This window comes from Thalia democratica, chromosome 6, assembly GCF_965202585.1.
Source record: "Thalia democratica chromosome 6, ktThaDemo2.hap1.1, whole genome shotgun sequence".
NCBI classification, from domain to species: Eukaryota; Metazoa; Chordata; class Thaliacea; order Salpida; family Salpidae; genus Thalia; species Thalia democratica.
In genome coordinates, this window is record NC_139170.1 from 52,072,415 (window position 1) to 52,092,708 (window position 20,294).

At 23.6% G+C, this 20,294-nt stretch overlaps 1 long non-coding RNA gene across 1 annotated transcript; it reads left to right on the forward strand.

The window, feature by feature from the left end:
- Window positions 1–17,163: 17,163 nt before the first annotated feature.
- Window positions 17,164–19,185, forward strand: LOC145839382 (uncharacterized). Its single transcript, XR_014370053.1, has 4 exons — window positions 17,164–17,182; window positions 17,288–17,335; window positions 17,914–17,985; window positions 18,743–19,185. It is a non-coding gene; the product is annotated as an uncharacterized LOC145839382 (long non-coding RNA).
- The last annotated feature ends 1,109 nt before the right edge of the window (window positions 19,186–20,294 follow it).

Sequence of the window (20,294 nt, forward strand, 5' to 3'; positions counted from 1 at the left end):
CAAACATTCAAGAACTTTTTTCTTTTTAAAATTTAATATCCTACTGATTTTCACTTAAGCTTAGTTCAAAGTTTTAAATATACTAGTTTGAATTCAACTTTTAACCATAGATTTAGTTTCATAACCTCCATTTTAAGATTACAAAACTAAAGCTGAACTTTTTGTGTTACATCCTTAAAAATTTTAATATGTTTGTATATCTAAAAATACACAAAATATATAAACACCGTACACCTCGGATCATATAACTACGGCCTACAAACCAGCACTTTTAGCAGAAATATTTGGCTTACTGTTTATTTTTCAAGCAATCAAAATTGAAGACGTACTAAATAAATAAACAACAACAACGGCAGCCATAGAGATCATGCCTATGCTTTAAAATAATTAAGTGTTAAAGACTCATGATCTAAGTCGTATACTTACCATTATTTAAAACTAAATACGTAAAAGCACTAACTAAACTGTTGGTATTTTTTTACTACAAGTTGTATAAAAAAGTAAAATACGTTTACCTACTGAATTCACAAATATGCTTGAGTTGCTTAAAAATTATATTTTAAAAAATTACAACTTGTAAAACTCACTTTTCAAAATTCGTTGATTTTGATAATAAATTTTTTCAATACTTTTATACTTTTTGTTTTGAAATTCATTACATTCTTCCTATGTAAATAAAGTTATGTTTGAACCACTTTTACAAAATATCTAAAAACTGAAATCAAAGTGCAATCTATTCTTTGGAAAAATTCAAAATTAACAAACAAAAGTTTAAAATCAATTCAAAATAAACAAATTGACTACAAAAAGCAACAATACTAACCGAATTAATGTGATGTGCTTTGGTTATCATAGATAAATAAACGCAAAATATAAATATCTCTTTGAAATAGTTGACCATACTTAAGCTTTAAAAGTCTTAAAAGATCAAACAATTATATTTCAATCTAAAACAAAATACATAAAAAGTGCATAACATTATTTTTACTACTAAGCTTTTAGTTCCAAATTTATCTTTTTTTATATTGCTTTCTGTTGTAAAAACACTATGTAGAATTTTTTATAAAGTTGTGTTCAACTGCTACGACCTTATTATTATAATTTAAATTTAAACGTATCTTTTAGCATAATAAACTATCTAAACTTAACAGCTTAGAGAAAATATAAACAAAATGAATAAATACTTAACTTTACATTATTTCTAATCAAAAATGTCATAATCAATGCTTTACTATTCAACTTATGCAAGTTTTGTAACTTTAATTGAATAAATGCTTAAAATTATTCAGGAAATATTAGTCATAGGTAGCATATGTAGAAGTCTATCATGCTTAGCATATTTGAAAATAATTAAATTGTACATTCAAACGGCTATCTTACAGTAAAAACTTTTAAAACACTTTAATATTTTTTTAAACTAACAAGAGTTTTAATTAGTATATAAAGTTTAAAAAATAATATAAAACTTGCTCACGTTAAGCTAAAATACTAGTTTTACATATGTTCTAACTATTTACTATAAACTAAAGTTTATGAAAAGTCTTCAAATTTAGTTTTTTTCTTTATGATAATAATAAATACTTTTTTTTAAACCAATAAGCTATTACAATCAAACTAACTCAAATTTAATTTCTTTATGCTAAAGTTACAGTTTTACATAATGCACTTGAACTTTAGTTAAGTTCATAATATAAATTTTCAATATAATAAACACAGTTCATTGTACCAAAACTTAAATCACAACTAAACCATAGGGTATTTTTCTATGAGTAAAGTCTTATAACTTAAAATGTGATTGATAATCTACTACTGTAAAAATGTAAGTTAAGTGAATCTTGATAAGCACTTTTTATGACTGCAGTAAAATTATTCGTTCGTGCAGTCAAAAATTTTCTTGAATTTCCAGCAAAGTTGAGGTTTTTAAAAGCTCTTTTTGATCGACACAACTTTTAATCGATCTTTTGATTTTGATAAGTATACTTCCGACTTACTTCATTCTAATATTTTTTTACTCTGTGTCGATATAAGTTCCTTGTGCTACAAACTGTCAAGTTGTAAAGTTAAAACAGTTATATTTTAAACGTTTACACTGAATTCACAACACCACTATGTAACTACTATTTTTTTAGTGTGATTTTTAATACATAACATTTAACTTTGATGCCTAAGTTCAAGCCATGATATAAATATAAATATAATGTCATCAATAGAAAACTTGTCTACAGTTTGTCTACTTTTAGCAAAAGATAAAAACCGAAAGAGACAAAAGTTTTTTTTTTTTTAATAAGTTAAATTTTATACAAAAAACTTACTTTTAGTTAAACGACAAAAATAGCGCTAAAAAATTTTGGTCCAGAGACGTAATAAACAAAAAGAAACTTTTGACTATCGAGTCGTACATCATGCATACAGTTTAATTTCTTGTCAGGACTAGTTGTTTATCAGCTTTTAAATTTAACAAATCAGAAACTTCATTTGTTTTGATACTTGAATCATTTATAAAATTGCATTAGGATTTTGAGTTTCTTCTCTAGTTTTTGATATTAATTATTTAAGATACAACCCATGCTTGTTATACATTTTACAACAGATTTTGAATATTTCAAAAAAATTTGCAAGACTAATAGAGACATCTATAACTTAACAAAGCTCAAACCTAGACTCTTGTATTTCGTGAGACAAACTTAACATATGATCATACCAATTCGATCATCAGACCACAAACCTTCGGTAGACTGATACCGGTTTCTTACTTAATAGAACTTATCAGTCAGTCACAGCCGAAAAATGACTGAAGATTTCTCAGTTTTGATTGAATCCAAGTAAAGACGAATTCCGTGTCTCAGTCAACCGAAGGCTTGTGGTCTGAAAATAAGAATGTTAAAAACTTAATAAAAGTTGATTTAAACTTAAAACTTCATGCTCGAGTAGTTTTTGCTTAAACGCTCATCGCCACAACTAAGACTGTCTTAAATCTTTCATGTTTAATAATCTTTTTAACTTTAAATACATATAAGTTTAACACCTACACCAAAGAAAAAGAGGTGCAATTTTTCTAAGAAAACTTACAATCTACTTTTAGAAAAAAAAACATTTACACCTCAGTTTAAGAACTACACTAGAATAAAAAAGGTGCAATTTTTCTTAAAAAAGAGTTACAATCTTAATTTAGAAAAAAAACCTTTGGTCAAATTCGAGATAATACACAAAGTAATGAATTTACAGCTGTACACTTGAAAAAAATTGCAGCATATTACATTGTATAATGGAGCATAGTTCCTTTTTTTTGAGCTTAATTGTTAAGAATAAATGTATGATGACTATCTTGAAGTAATAAAGCATAGGAGCTACAACAGCTAGATTTACACAGGCTTTAACTATTTTGAATTATGGCAACGCTGCTCATAAGTATGATATGGTTTAAAAAAGACATTTTCGTCGTCTAGCTATATTATAAAATATTCACAACAACATAATTACAAGATTAGAAGGTGTGTGTAGTAAGCAGCACTCTTAATTTTTTTCATAGGTATATTTATTAGTTTTTAGATTTTACATACTTTTCATTTTACTTCTGAAGTACTAGTAGAAAAAATAGTTTGGTAACCAAAATTTAGTTTTTAGTTAATCTATTTAATCTTATACAGGTTTTAAACATACTTATATTTGTATATACTTTTTAAGAAAAGCTTTAAAAATTTCTTTTTAATCAGTAATTGTCTTCTACATTTATGTTTGTTTGTAACTATTTTAAAATGCATAAGCTATTTAAAAATATGAGCTATATGTGCTTTTTATAATCTAATACAAGTTTAAATAGGAATAATCTATTTAAACTCTTTATTTAATGGCAAGCAATTTAATACCTTCTTAGAACAAACAAAGCTTGTTAGTTAGATTAAGAAAAGTATATAAATAATAGTGACTTAATTAGATTATGTATTTAAATATTATTCATATAAATATTAATACTTAAGACAAAGTCTTTGAAATAAACTTTTGCTTTGAATTTGTTTAATGAACTTCTAAACAGAATTTTTTTAAGTTTTTTAAAACACTCTTTAGTTTTCTTGTTCTTGATAGTTTTTATTATTTTTAATTTTTTGAACAGATATTTAAAAGTATTTTGAATTTTACTTGAAGAAATGTCAAACAGAAAAGGTTAAAATACTAAATGTCTCATTACAATATTACATCTAAACTTTTAAAAGATTGTTACTTTTATATTCTATTAAAATATTAAAAAAACTTCTGAAAAGCTTTATTTTTACTTTTTACATTATAACTACAATTTCAATAAAATTTTAACAGTTTTAGTCCTATAAATTTTGTTAAGAATAAAATGTATCTGACAATAGTTATAATTATTTGTTTTTTCTTTAGTCACATTGTCAATAAAATGAAAAAGAAGTTCTAGATATCAAAAAAGACTAAAAGATATTTTACTACTAATTAGAACTTTAATTATATCTTGTGTATATATATTTACCTTCTTACCTTTAGACTTATACATTCTCAAATTTTTTTTTCAGATTCTTTGGTGAGCAATAATAATGACTACTTTTTTTCTCAATATCAAGGTAAATATTTTCATAACTTGTATTAAATTTATATCATCTATAGTAAATTGAACTAAAACTTATCACTTTTTCATAAATTGTATTAAAAAGTTTTAATTTTTTTTTTATAGAGAGAGGAGAGTAATAAAACTTGTAAATCTTATAGTGTAACTCTATATTAAATTTTAATTACAAAAGCTTTACTTATATGTAAAACTATTTAAACTTTATGAACTTTTCAATAAATAAACAACATATTAATAAATATGATGACAAAAGTTCTACATAACTAGAAGTCTTGTTGTTAAAAGTTATTATAGTTGTTTATTTAAAATACTTGGTTTGTAACTTGGTGAAGAAAACTAAAGAATAAATCAATTGTGTGTTATTAACAATGACTGTTCAAAGTTTAAAAAAAAAATTTCTTTTCATTGTTTTCAAATACAAAAGTTTGATTTTTTGAAACTAATTAAATGTTTTAAAGACACTAAAAACTGTTTATGTAAAAAAAGAAAGTTTTTAATAAATTTTTATTTTCAGTAAGTACAGAAAATATAAATCTGAAGTATATATAAATATTAACGTTCTTAACATATAATACTTATACTTTTTTCTTTAGTGTATAAAATTATTAAAACAGTTTGATTTCAGAAGAAGAAAATAGAGCTAGAATTGAAAATACTTATGAAGAAATACCTCTAATTAACAACAATGTTTCATCACAGTAAGAAGTTTTCTATAAACTTTTAGTAAAATATTTGAGTATTTTAAAACAACATGGATTTTTTTGTTATTTAGTAGTTTTGCTATAAATACAATATATAACATACCATTACCATATGACTACAATAGGATAACATAAGATAAATAAAAAACAAAAACTTTTGATTGTATATGTAGTTAGAAAAAAAACTTTTGTAACCATAAAGCCAATTTTAAGACAAGAATTTTCTTGCATAGTTTAATGTAATTTATATACGTTAATTTGCTATGCATGTTTTAAAAATAGTTCTTCGGCTCAACATACTTCGAAATATTTAGCTTTTTGTTGGTTTAATTTTATCGATACTTTTTTTTTGTTAAATTAAATAGAAATTAAGGTTTTTCAAAAGTACTAATAAATAAAGTTTGTGCTTTGCAACTTAATATGATTTTTTAAATGTATCTTTACTATAGCTTGTACTTATTTTTATTCTAACTTTACGCTCTTCTTTAATATAAATATTTATTTAAATACTGATGTTATAATAGTTAAAAATAAGAAATATGTACTTTAAAAAAATTGTCGATGCTTTTTTTCTCATAGAAATTTATTAAAGCTTAAACTTTGATATAAAAAGTATTTACAAAAGAAGTAGTGTACACTGTACATACTAGTTATTTCCGTACTCAACAAACTATTAATTAAAAAAAGTATGTAAAAACGTACACATAAGCATGAAAAAGATTTCTTGGTAGACACTGTTAGTACTAAATATAACAAAAATAGAACTATTAAAGACTATATAAACAAAAACCTGACAATTGTAAAATATACAGTTGTACATATTTATTTTATCAGTGTTGTTTATATCCATCTACTAACAATTTTTCCTATAAAAAATTTCTTTACATATGTGAAAGTTTTTAAAAAGTTATTTTACACATATTAGCAGGGTTGCCACATGGTCAGGAAAAAATGACAAAAGTCATGGAAAGTCAGGAAAAAATGGGGGGTTTTGAAAAAAAGTCAGGAATTTTTATAAAACTTAAAAAAAGGCCAGATTTTTCAGTTTAAATTTACAAATTTCCTTATTTTCCAAAGCCTTCAAACTGTAAAAATTAATTAAAAATCCTTTAAAGTCAGAAAAAAATCCAAAATTTTCCTAGAAATTTACAAAATTATTCAATTTCCAATGCCTTCATCTTGTATAAATTAGTAAAATATCCTTTATAAAACTGCAAACTTTATAAAACTTTCTATTAACATATTGAACAAGTACCCTACTTGAACAAGCAGATTTTGTAAACTTTTTAGTATTGATGATCTGTAGCAAGGACACTTCCATAGTAAAATTGTGATATATACACAAAAGTTTAAATGCATGTGGTGTTCATGTACTCTGTCACTGTCAAATCAAGGTAGAAAAGCACTCACTGTACGTATGAATGAAGCTGGACATAGAAATAACTGGCCAGGAGATTACCGAATCCAATCATATTTTTATAATGCTGGATCAAGCTCCAGTGGGGTAAGTGGTGAGAGCAGTGGTGTAATAAGCCAATCAATAGGTTTGGTAAGTAAGTCACAAACCACAACAACTGAAATGTTATGGGCATTGCACACTGTCAAGCACAATTACTCAGCTACTTCGTGTAAAAAACTGGCGGAGCTGAACAAAAAATGTTTCCTGACAGTGCAATAGCACAGTCATGTCAGATGGCCCGAACAAAATTGTCATACATGACCTTGTACCACATTTTGAAAACATCTTGCTGGAATAATAATGAACAAGCTGTGTTTATAAGGAAATAATATAAGTTTCTGCTGATAGACCTGTTTATTGCAAACACATCAATCATACACAGATAGTTCAAGTGATGTAATGGAAGTTTGATAATTGATTCAGCTAAAAAACTGTTGTTTTAACCAGTATTAAAATAAGATTGAAAGCTTTATATAGTTTCAAGTGATAGATTATGTATTTTAGAATAAGTTTAAATTAAGAGTTTGATTTAGAAAACGCAGGAAAATTTTGGTAAAAAGTTAGAAAAAGTCAGGAAATTTTTCTCAGCTTTATCTGTGGCAACCATGTAATAGCTATTTTTTAATTTTTTTAACATTTTTCAGAGAAGAGGTTTTGTACGACAGATTGGAACCGCTTAGCAACAGAAGACTGAGTATTAGAAAAATTCTGAGAAAAACATTTTCGAAGAAGTACTTGCCGCAAATATTATGCTCAACGCTAGTACTTCTTATGTTCATTGTAGTCCATGTTATGTCTCATGTTAGACTTGGAGGAAAACCATTCTACTTGTTGTATTTTTTTGATGCGGTACTCTTGTTGTCTCTGTTGAATATCATCATCAAAAACAGGAGACAAATAAAGTCAGTTTTTTTAGTAAAGATATCTAAAAATATTTTATGATCTTATAAAGGTTGTAATAAAAACTTTTTTTTATTTTATCCAAAAGCTTTTTAATAACTTTGCTAGCAAACTATTTGCTATTTATGAAAAAAATAAAAAATGACCTTTTTTACAGTATTTTACGAAAACCGTATTAATAATATATTTAGCTATGTAGTAGCTTCTACTTTTGGACAATAGTTACATAACGAATTAAATTTTATTCAAAATTAGCATTAAATTGAATATGATTTTATTAATAATTGTTTTTATGAAACACTCGATTTTTTATAGGTTGTTTTGTTATGAAACTGGTAGTGATGATCCAAATGATCGAAATTTGAATGAATAAATTTCAGAGATGGAAGCGTTTGTGTGAAACAAACAACAACAAAAAAAGAAAAGCTCAAATTTCTGCTACTACTAAACTATTTTAAATAGTCTTGTCTTGTGCATGTTTTGTTTTTTCTTTTTTTTTAAATAAACTGCTTATAATTATTGACTTTAGTAGCTTATCTTTTATAATAGTATTGAAATGATAGAGCTTACTGTTCAAAAACTTATGGAAAAAGTGTACAACATAGTTAAAACAAGTCGTTCCTGTTTATTTCTATTTGTATCTACAAAGTATGGACAAAGTGAGTACTGATAAAAATTTTCTTAAATTTACGTTCAGTAAAAATGCGAAACCGAGGGTAAAAATTAATAATTTTTTTATTTAATGCTAAGATTACAAAAGCATTAAAAATTTAAAGTAGTTTTAATGCTCCACGATTTGAAACTACTAATAATGCTATAGTTTAAAAATAAGCTCTACTTAACCTTTTGACAAAGTGAATCTTATAAAAATATAAGTTTGTTTTCAATGAGCAATGATCGTCTTTTTACATTATGATTAAAATATTATAAAACTCTACACAAAAATAATTTTACTAAGTCTAAATGTGAATTATTTTTTTAATCTTTTTTTATCTAATACTGGTACGCTTTTGTATTTTAACCCAGCGTTAAAATTTTAGAACTATTTATTTGTTTTAAGATATTAAATTTTTTTGTAAGTTGTATCTTACCGTCTGTATTATTTATTATAACTTAAAATAAAATATTTAAAACATTTTGTTATGATACAAATTTTGATAATCGACTGTTACAACTACAACTGTTAAAATTCTACTAACTTAGATTCACCATTGTAACGTTTTTACTTATTTCTTTTAATTTATAGTGTTTAAAGTTTATAAAATAGCTATATCAGATGTTTTATTATGTATATTTTTAATTTAATTCAAACTTTGAGTAACATTTCTAATTTTTATGACATACTACAAAAAAATAAAAATATTTTAGTAGAACTACTTTTTCTGTAGTTTTAAGTAAAAAAAACTTTACTAATACAATTAAAGTTTACATCGAAATTTAATTTTTTTCCTTTTACTTAAACAAAACAAGCATTAGCTTTTGATTACTGAAGTTCTTTTTCTGTTTGTGTTTATTAACTTACGTTTCTTTAACTTCAGGATACCTCGTAAAAGAAATAAAATTTAAAAAGCCATTTTGTGATTCAGCTCTGAGCTAAACTTAATAAGACATAAACAGCCTTTTTGTTTTTTCTCAATTTTGAATCCCATTTCAGACCTAAAAGCCAGGTAATCTAAAATTTGAAACTGTTTCATTGTAAGTTGGCTATATCTGTTATTGAAAAAACATTCCTAATAATTATTATTCAGAGGATTTTTTATGCATTTTAGTATCTATACTAAGAGGAAAAATTTAAAGTTTTTGGTATTTTACTCTATATAAATTTAATGATTTTATTTTCAATCATAGTTTTTGTCTTACACTAAGGACAAAGTTATAAATATGTATTTTTAAAGGCCATAAGGAAAAGTAAATCACATTTTAAAAATAAAAGTTTGTTTTGTTGAGCTTTAACAGGCTTTCAACTGCTTTTTAAAGATGATTAGCTATCAAACTATTACTATGTTTTATTTGAAATTTCAAAAGCAACTTATAGCTGTTATAAAACACTTCAGAATAGAAATAGTTGTGAAAAGTGATAAACTACCCCATGTCCTAAAACTAATTGATAAGTTATAAGTTTTGTTTTTATGAAATATGGAATTACTGGTGTGATTTGCTTGAAATCCTAATAATTTGTCATACAAAGTTTCTATTGATTCAAAATGTCAAACATAGTATACTAAAAAAATGTAAAATGTTTTTATTGTTGATTTTCCATCTGTGATCTTGGAGCTAAACTAAATTAAAACAGGTATTAAAACTTCTAATTTTGTTTTTAAATCTTCTGTTTAGAAACTAGCACTTTATAATTCATAGTTTATTTAAAAATATCAGAGTTTCAAAAAGTTGATATGTCCTAATAAAACCTTGCTTTCAAACTGTTAATAATGTTTAAATCCAGATTTTTAAAACTACTTTTTTATACTTTATTTATTAAAAAGCTTTTTTTTTAAAATTCATTGCATTATTATTTAATTTGCAACTTTATAAGCAAATAAATTGGATAAGAGTGTGTCCTGATGGCAGTATCAAAAACTGTTTATAATGCGGCCATCAGGACTAAACCAAACAGTTGGCAAATACAATAAGAAAAATAAAACATATTTTGTTAAATAAAAGATTTGTAAATTATACTTTCAATTTTACTTAACTTTCTAAAGAGTTTATTAATAAATAATTAAATAAGAAAGTGGCCTGATGACAGCACTAATAATTCTTTCAGTTGTCATCAGGCCACACTCTAAACTTTCAAAGAGTTGAATGTTGCCAGGTCAAAACCATACAGTCAACACAATGAAATAGATAAATTAAAATAATTATGTTAAATACAATATTTAAAGTTATGCTATACAATTAAATAACATTTAAAAGAAATGTATTATAGTATATTTTGTTTAAAACTTAACTATATTCTCAATGTAAAACAATATTTTTCTTTTCAGTGTTTGTAAGTTATAAAATAAATACAGTCAAAGTTGGTGGTGGGTTAGTAGTGTTGGTTTACATTTCGGTAAAAGGTATCTTATATTAACTCAGCATGTAGTATTTTAAATAAATATCTCAGCATGTATTATTTAAATAAATATCTCAGCATGTTTTATTTTAAATAAATATCTCAGCATGTATTATTTGAAATAAATATATTCTCAGCATGTAATATTTAAAAAAATATATTCTCAGCATGTATTATTTTAAATAAATATCTCAGCTTGTATTATTTTAAATAATTATCTCAGCATGTATTATTTGAAATAAATATCTCAGCATGTATTATTTTAAATAAGATCTCAGAATGTAATATTTTAAGGCCATAGGGAGGGGGGGTTGAATACTTTTTTTACAAAAATTTACTATTACTTTCATATCAAAGCTTGAAAAACACACTACAAGCAAGTTTTTAAAGAATTTAAAAATATCATTGACTTTTGAGATATTTTATTTTTTATAAAAATTTTTGGACTGCGATTTTAGGGTCAATTTTCTCAAATTTTTGAGGTCAATTTTCTCAGAAATTTCTAAATTCACTAAAAATCAATTTACTGCTTCATTTTTCAAGCAATCTTCTTCAAAATTTTAGGAAATGTTCCTTACATTGAATGTAAAAAACAATTCTTATAAAAATAAAAGTCATATCACGAAAATTAAAAAAAAAATTAACAAAAAAAAAATTACTGTAAATTTTCAAATTCAAAAGAAACATTTTTTTCTTATTGTATTAAAATTATACTAAAAGTTTGTAAAAGATTGCTTGAAAGTTGTAGGAGGAGATAAATTTTAAACAAAATAGTCTATTTTTTGTTGTTTTAGTTTTCCCTTCCATAGGGAACCTATTATGCAGCTTGACTTAGACTGGTCAAATCTCAATAAATAATTCAATTTTTTTAAAAAGATAAAAAGCATCTTAAAGCCTAGGAAAAGCTCTATAAAATAAGATCACCTTGTAAAAAACATGGCTCACCCCCTATGGCCTTGATTAGTTATCTTCTCAGAATTTATTATATTGAATAATTATTTTCTCCCATTGTAATATTATAAATAAATATCTCAGCATGTATTATTTTAAATAAATATTTTCTCAGCATGTACTATTTTAAATAAATAATTTCTCACATGTATTATTTAAAATAAATATCTTAGCATGTAATATTTTAAATAATTAATTCAGCATGTATTATTTAAATTAAATATTTTAGCATGTGTAATTTTAAATAAGTATCTCAGCATGTATTATTTTATTTTAAATAAATGTCATAGCATGTATTATTTTAAAATAAATATTCTCAGCATGTCTTGTTTTAAATAAATATCTTTGCATGTATTATTTTAAATAAATATCTCAGCATGTATTATTTTAAATAAATAAATATCTCAGCATGTATTATTTTAAATAAATAAATATCTCAGCATGTATTATTTTAAAATAAATATTCTCACCATGTAATATTTAAAATAAATATCTCAGAATGTTTTATTTTAAAATAAATATTCTCAGCGTGATTATTTTAAATAAATATCTTCGCATGTCTTAATTTAAATAAATATCTCACAATGTATTATTTTAAATAATTATCTTAGCATGTAATATTTTAAATAAATATCTCAGCATGTAATATTTTAAATAAATAAATATCTCAGCATGTAAAATTTTAAATAAATATCTCAGCATGTATTATTTTAATTAAATACCTCAGCATGTATTATTTTAAATAAATATCTTTGCATGTCTTAATTTAAATAAATATCTCAGAATGTAATATTTTAAATAAATATCTCAGCATGTAATATTTTAAATAAATATCTCAGCATGTATTATTTTAAAAAATTATTTAGTATGTATTATTTTTAATAAATATCTCAGCATGTAATATTTTAAATAAATAAATATCTCAGCATGTATTATTTTTAAATAAATATCTCAGAATGTTTTATTTTAAGTAAATATCTTTGCATGTATTATTTTAAATAAATATCTTTGCATGTATAATTTTAAATAATTATCTCAGTATCTATTATATTAAATAAATAAATATCTCAGCATGTATTATTTTAAATAAATAAATATCTCAGCATGTATTATTTTAAAATAAATATTCTCACCATGTAATATTTAAAATAAATATCTCAGAATGTTTTATTTTAAAATAAATATTCTCAGTGTGATTATTTTAAATAAATATCTCAGCATGTCTTAATTTAAATAAATATCTCACAATGTATTATTTTAAATAATTATCTCAGCATGTAATATTTTAAATAAATATCTCAGCATGTAATATTTTAAATAAATAAATATCTCAGCATGTATTATTTTAAATAAATATCTCAGCATGTATTATTTTAAATAAATATCTTTGCATGTCTTAATTTAAATAAATATCTCAGAATGTAATATTTTAAATAAATATCTCAGCATGTATTATTTTAATTAAATATCTTCGCATGTATTATTTAAATAAATATCTTCGCATGTTTTATTTTAAATAAATATCTCAGCATGTATTATTTTAAATAAATATCTCAGAATGTTTTATTTTAAATAAATATCTCAGCATGTAATATTTTACATAAATATCTCAGAATGTTTTATTTTAAATAAATATCTCAGCATGTATTATTTTAAAATAAATATCTCAGAATGTAATATTTTAAATAAATATCTCAGCATGTATTATTTTAAATAATTATCTCAGAATGTAATATTTTAAATAAATATCTCAGCATGTATTATTTTTAAATAAATATCTCAGAATGTTTTATTTTAAATAAATATCTTTGCATGTATTATTTTAAATAAATATCTTTGCATGTATAATTTTAAATAATTATCTCAGTATCTATTATATTAAATAAATAAATATCTCAGCATGTATTATTTTAAATAAATAAATATCTCAGCATGTATTATTTTAAAATAAATATTCTCACCATGTAATATTTAAAATAAATATCTCAGAATGTTTTATTTTAAAATAAATATTCTCAGCGTGATTATTTTAAATAAATATCTCAGCATGTCTTAATTTAAATAAATATCTCACAATGTATTATTTTAAATAATTATCTCAGCATGTAATATTTTAAATAAATATCTCAGCATGTAATATTTTAAATAAATAAATATCTCAGCATGTATTATTTTAAATAAATATCTCAGCATGTATTATTTTAAATAAATATCTTTGCATGTCTTAATTTAAATAAATATCTCAGAATGTAATATTTTAAATAAATATCTCAGCATGTATTATTTTAATTAAATATCTTCGCATGTATTATTTAAATAAATATCTTCGCATGTTTTATTTTAAATAAATATCTCAGCATGTATTATTTTAAATAAATATCTCAGAATGTTTTATTTTAAATAAATATCTCAGCATGTAATATTTTACATAAATATCTCAGAATGTTTTATTTTAAATAAATATCTCAGCATGTATTATTTTAAAATAAATATCTCAGCATGTAATATTTTAAATAAATATTTCAGCATGTATTATTTTAAATAAATATCTCATCATCTATCATTAAATAAATATTTCAGCATGTAATATTTTGAATAAATATCTATCCATGTATTATTTTAAATAAGTATCTTTGCATGTATTATTTTAAATAAATATCTTAGCATGTATTATTTTAAATAAATATCTCTGCATGTATTATTTTAAATAAATATCTCAGCATGTATTATTTTAAATAAATATCTCAGCATGTTTTATTTTAAATAAATATCTCAGCATGTAATATTTTAAATAAATATCTTAGCATGTAATATTTTAAATATATATCTTCGCATGTATTATTTTAAATAAATATATCTCAGCATGTATTATTTTAAATAAATATCTCAGCATGTATTATTTAAAATATTTATCTTATTAGCATGTTATATTATAAATAAATATCTTGTTAGCATGTTATATTTTATATAACTATCTCAGCATGTATTATTTTAAATAAATATCTCAGCATATTTTAAATAAATATCTCAGCATGTTTTATTTTAGATAATTATCTTTGCATGTACTATTTTAAATAAGTATCTCAGTATTTATTATTTTATATAAATATCTTTGCATGTATTATTTTAAATGAATATCTTTGCATGTATTGTTTTAAATAAATATCTTTGCATGATTTTTTTATTTTAAATAAATATATTCTTAGCATGTATTATTTTAAATAAATATCTTTGCATGTATTATTTTAAATAAATATCTCAGCATGTATTATTTTAAATAAATATCTTTGCATGTATTATTTTAAATATATATCTCAGCAAGTATTATTTAAATATCTCAACATGTATTATTTAAATAAATATCTTTGCATGTATTATTTTTAAATAGATATTCTCAGCATATATTATATTAAATAAATATCTTAGTATGTAATATTTTAAATAAATATCTCAGCATATATTATTTTAAATAAATATCTTAGCATGTCTCATTTTAAATAAAAATCTCAGCATGTAATATTTTAATTAAATATCTTTCATAAAATATTTTAAATAAGTATCTTTGCATGTATTATTTTAAATAAATATCTCAGCATGTAATATTTTAATTAAATATCTTGCATAAAATATTTTAAATAGATATCTTTGCATGTCCTATTTTGATTAAATATCTCAGCATGACTTATTTTAAATAAATATCTCAGCATGTATTATTTTGAATAAATATCTCCCCATGTATTATTTTAAATAAATATCTTTGCATGTATTATTTTAAATAAATATCTTTGCATGTATTATTTTAAATAAATATCTTGGCAGGTATTATTTTAAATAAATATCTCAGCATGTAATATTTTGAATAAATATCTATCCATGTTTTATTTTAAATAAATATCTCAGCATGTATTATTTTAAATAAATATCTTTGCATGTATTATTTATATAAATATTCTCAGCATGTAATATTTTAAATAAATATCTCAGCATGTATTATTTGAATAAATATCTCAGCATGACTTATTTTAAATAAATATCTCAGCATGTAATATTTTAAATAAATATATCTCAGCATGTAATATTTTAAATAAATATTTCAGCATGTAATATTTTAAATAAATATTCTCAGCATAAATTATTTTAAATAAATATCTTAGCATGACTTATTTTAAATAAATATCTCAGCATGTATTATTTAAATAAATATTTTAGCATGTATTATTTAAATAAAATCTCGGCATGAATTATTTTAAATAAATATTTTCTGCATGTCTTATTTTAAATAGATAGTTTCGCATGTATTATTTTATTTTAAAAAAATATTTCAGAATGTTTTATTTTAAATAAATATCTCAGCATGACTTATTTTAAATAAATATCTCAGCATCTATTATTTTAAATAAATATCTAAGCATGTCTTATTTTAAATAAATATCTTCGCATCTATTATTTTAATAAATATCTCAGCATGTAATATTTTAAATAAAAATCTCAGCATGACTTATTTTAAATAAATATCCTTGCATGTATTATTTTAAATAAATATCTTTGCATGTATTATTTTAAATAGATAGTTTCGCATGTATTATTTTATTTTAAATAAATATTTCAGAATGTTTTATTTTAAATAAATATATCAGCATGACTTATTTTAAATAAATATCTCAGCATGACTTATTTTAAATAAATATCTTTGCATGTATTATTTCAGAAAAAATATTCTCTAATCATGTTATATTTTAAATAAATATCTGAGCATGTATTATTTTAAATAGATATCTCAGCATGTTATATTTTAAATAAATATCTTCAACATTTATTATTTCAATAAATATATTCGCATGTAATATTTTAAAGAAAATATCCTCTCATCATGTTATATTTTAAATGACAGTAGATTAGTTTTGTTATCTTAAAAGTAAGATGAATTATAGAATATATATTTATATATATAAACAATATCTTTGCATGTATTATTTACACAAGATTACTAATTTTTTGTGACTGTAATTTTTTTTTCTAACATGCTTTAGTTATTGTGTTCTGAAAGGTGGTGATGGTATGGCACTTACTAAGAACGAAAAGTATTCCATGCTTTTGCATAAAAAGCTAATAGTTGTTCAGACAATATTAGAATATACTAAAACTTAAAAATTTTAACTAAAATTTACACTGAGTAATTTACTTTTTTGTGATGTATAAACTAATTAAAAATTGTATTTAACTGCATCTTTCACTTTAACAATTTTTTTTATTGTATGTGTTTAGTTCAAACAAATTATATCATTCTCAGCATGATTAGTTAATTGTCACCAAATTAAATACTTGGAACTTGCTGATGTTGATGCATGCGTAGAAGAATACAGGAAAATACGATGACATAGAAGATGCAAATTTTGATGACTTTGAAGAAATCGATGAAAGAAGATTTCCAAAGAACTTTCATGATGAACGAAGATTCTTAAAGAATTTCCATGATGACACTTTAATGGATAAAGGAGAAGATCTTAAAAATGGCTACTTTGCTTATCTAGGTTTGCTATTTTTATATTTATAGTGTTATAAAAACTCAGAGAACATTAACTTAAAAAGTCATGTCAGCCTTTTAAACAAATCTAAATTTTTACAACAAAATTTAGATGATGTGGAATGTGTGAACTTTGGAACACAAGCCTGCTCTATCTGGGGTAATTTTTTATTATTCGGTGTTATGCAATTACAACTATTTATCTATTTCATTCAGAACATTTTGTTGAATAAGTTTACTAAATACCCAAATAGCTTTCCCCTTGTTCAATTTAAAATTGCTAATCTATTTCGGAAAATCTTTTCAATGTTTTCTTAAACATGTTTTTCAATATAGAGTTTTCCGCTTTTTAGAAGAATATATTTTTTTAAATTCTTTAATAGTTAGCTGTAATTCACTAAAAACAGCAAGCTATACTTAAAGTTTTTTGTATAACTTACTGAAAAGCCTGTCTAAATAAGTTTAATTTTAGTTCATTTAAATAAAGTCATGACACTTTCGAGGTCTTTAAAAACTGAGTTTTTTTATACTTATGTACACTATATTAACAAAGTTCAAACAGTGTTCAGAAAACAAAAGTTGAATCAATTTTTAATTCGCAAAATTTTTTTTCTTCTTATTTTACATAGTACTTTCTAAACTATGATTTTGTTATGCTTAATATTAGCCATTTAAGTTAAATGGTCATAAATAGGTAGACATAGTTTTCACATATTAATGTTTGATATTTTCTTTTAGATCTATTATTCTCTACATCACATGGGATGTTGATTTGGAAAAACATGTGCACATCAATAAGGAACTTTAAAAGTTGGTATTATCTTTGTTGACATAGTTAATAAAAAAGTGCACTCGTTTTTTTTTACTTATGTGCAAACATTAAGGTCTGGATTGTTTATTGAAATTATGTTCTTAGACTAATTATAAACATAATCAAAAATTTGTTTTTTATGGGTAAAGGGCATAGGGGGTAAACACCCTTTTTTGGTTTTTGATCTTATTTTATATAGTTTTTACTAATCTACAAGATGCTTTTTACAGATTTTAAAAATTCAAAATAATTTTTGAGATATAGCTAGTCAAAGTCGGAGGCAACAATAGGATCCTTATGGGAGGCGCAAATTAAAACGGCAAATAACTAGAAATTACTAAAAATCTATTTCCTACGTTTTTTGAGATACCTACCTCAAATTTTCAGGATATGTTGGAACAGAATTTTATAAAATTAAAAAATAAAAATTTTATTACAAAAAAACTAAAAAAAAAACTGTTTACTTTGTTTATACTTAATGTAAAATTTTTAATTAAAAAAAATTTTTCTGACAGAATTTTCTAAATATATCAAGGAACATTTTAAAATATATATCTCAAAAAACGTAGGAGAAGATAGATTTTTAATGAGTCTATTAAGTCTATTTTTGCCATTTTAGTTTGCGCCTCCCATAAGGAACTTATTGTTTTATAAATGTATGTATAAGTTTAACACTACATAGTTATTTTTATCATATTAAGCTTTTTTATAAATATTAGTTTTCTAACGTTTTATTAATTCATTACATTATTACAGACCTTCTGAGCGAAACCGCTTGAACGAGCGGTTTGGAGAAAAAACTGGATCCGGGCTTACCATTCGGCTCCATGTCACCACCATGATACGGGTAGAATCCCCGCGGTCCTTCGCGCGGCGCTGAACTTCAAGCGTCGGAGCAGACTCTCCCCAGCTCCGGCGACCAAATGAAAGGCTTACTCTCAACGAATCGAACCAGAAAACTGCTCTAACGATCACAACACCCCGTTCTTCAACTAGGTCGTTTGCGAATAGTTTCGACAATGGAGCTGACACCAACTCAGCGCGACGCTTGTCGCACCCATCAAGGTTGATGCAATGCGTGGTGGCGACCCAACGGCTGTTCCAGCTTTGTCTATCAAGGCACGAATGCGTTGTCGTTTCTGGCGGGATTCCGATTTAGTATCGACCATCTTCAGGGGTGTGGCTGTAGAAGACATTTGAGGTGCTAAGACTGAATTATCACCAGCAAATTCAAGAAGGCAAATATTGGGATCAGTGAAAATTTGTTTAAATGACAAACAGGTGTGTTTTTGTTATAAATCAATTATTTTGGTTCTGAAAAACTTCACTTATTTAACTTTTGATACGTTTAAGATTCTAATTTAAATTTCTCAAGACTCATAGTTTAACAAAACTAAGTTTGTTTTATTTTCATTGTTAAAGTTTAAACACATATACCATTTTACATATTATCTACGAAATACTTTGACCTTGAGTAGTTTAAACTACAGTAGAATTAAATGTTATTGTTTTATTTCAGATATTCGTCATTGTTATCGGTTGCAGAGAAATGGTCAAGATGGGAAGATTGAAAAACACTTTTTCACACTAGTTAGTTTTAAGTTTAATTCGTTTAACTATGTCTACTTTCTTCAATGTTTCGTGCCAGCTTTATTTCCTAATGTTGATATAAATTAATTACTTCTCAAAATATTTAAATACATTATTAAGAAGATATTTCTGTGTAGTATTTTTTTCAAACTTGAGTTTAATTTAAGTTGTTTAATATACATTTGTTTTCACAGATACCCTCAACAAGGAGCCACTACTTCAGGAGAATTCGTGCTCATAGAAGGACTTGGAGTGTGCAAATATCGTTTTAGTGTGTTTTTTGTGTTGTTTCGTTTTTGAATAAACATGTGTTAAAAATAACGATATTTGTCTGGTATTTGCTTTAAACATATGCTTAGTTGTAGTTAAAACGAAAAAAGTGTATAGAAATATTGCCAGTTTTCTTTATCTCATTGAGTATCTGGCATACTTAACAGTAACTATATCTGATAATTTTCTTTCTCAATCCGTAGTTTTACAGTCTTGAATAATACTAAGATTAATTTAACAAAGTGCTCTAAAACCTTACATTTTAGTACAAGTTGTATTCATGATCAACCCTTTGTTAAACTAGAGCTTGTCACACGGCAAAAAAAAGTCCAGGCTCCTGCTCTGCAGACTTTCGCCGATGTCTGTTGATTGTAGTTGTATTTAAGTGATGATTCTAAATTATAAGAAAAAACAATGTTTTGTACCAGGGTTTCCCAAATTAGACGAT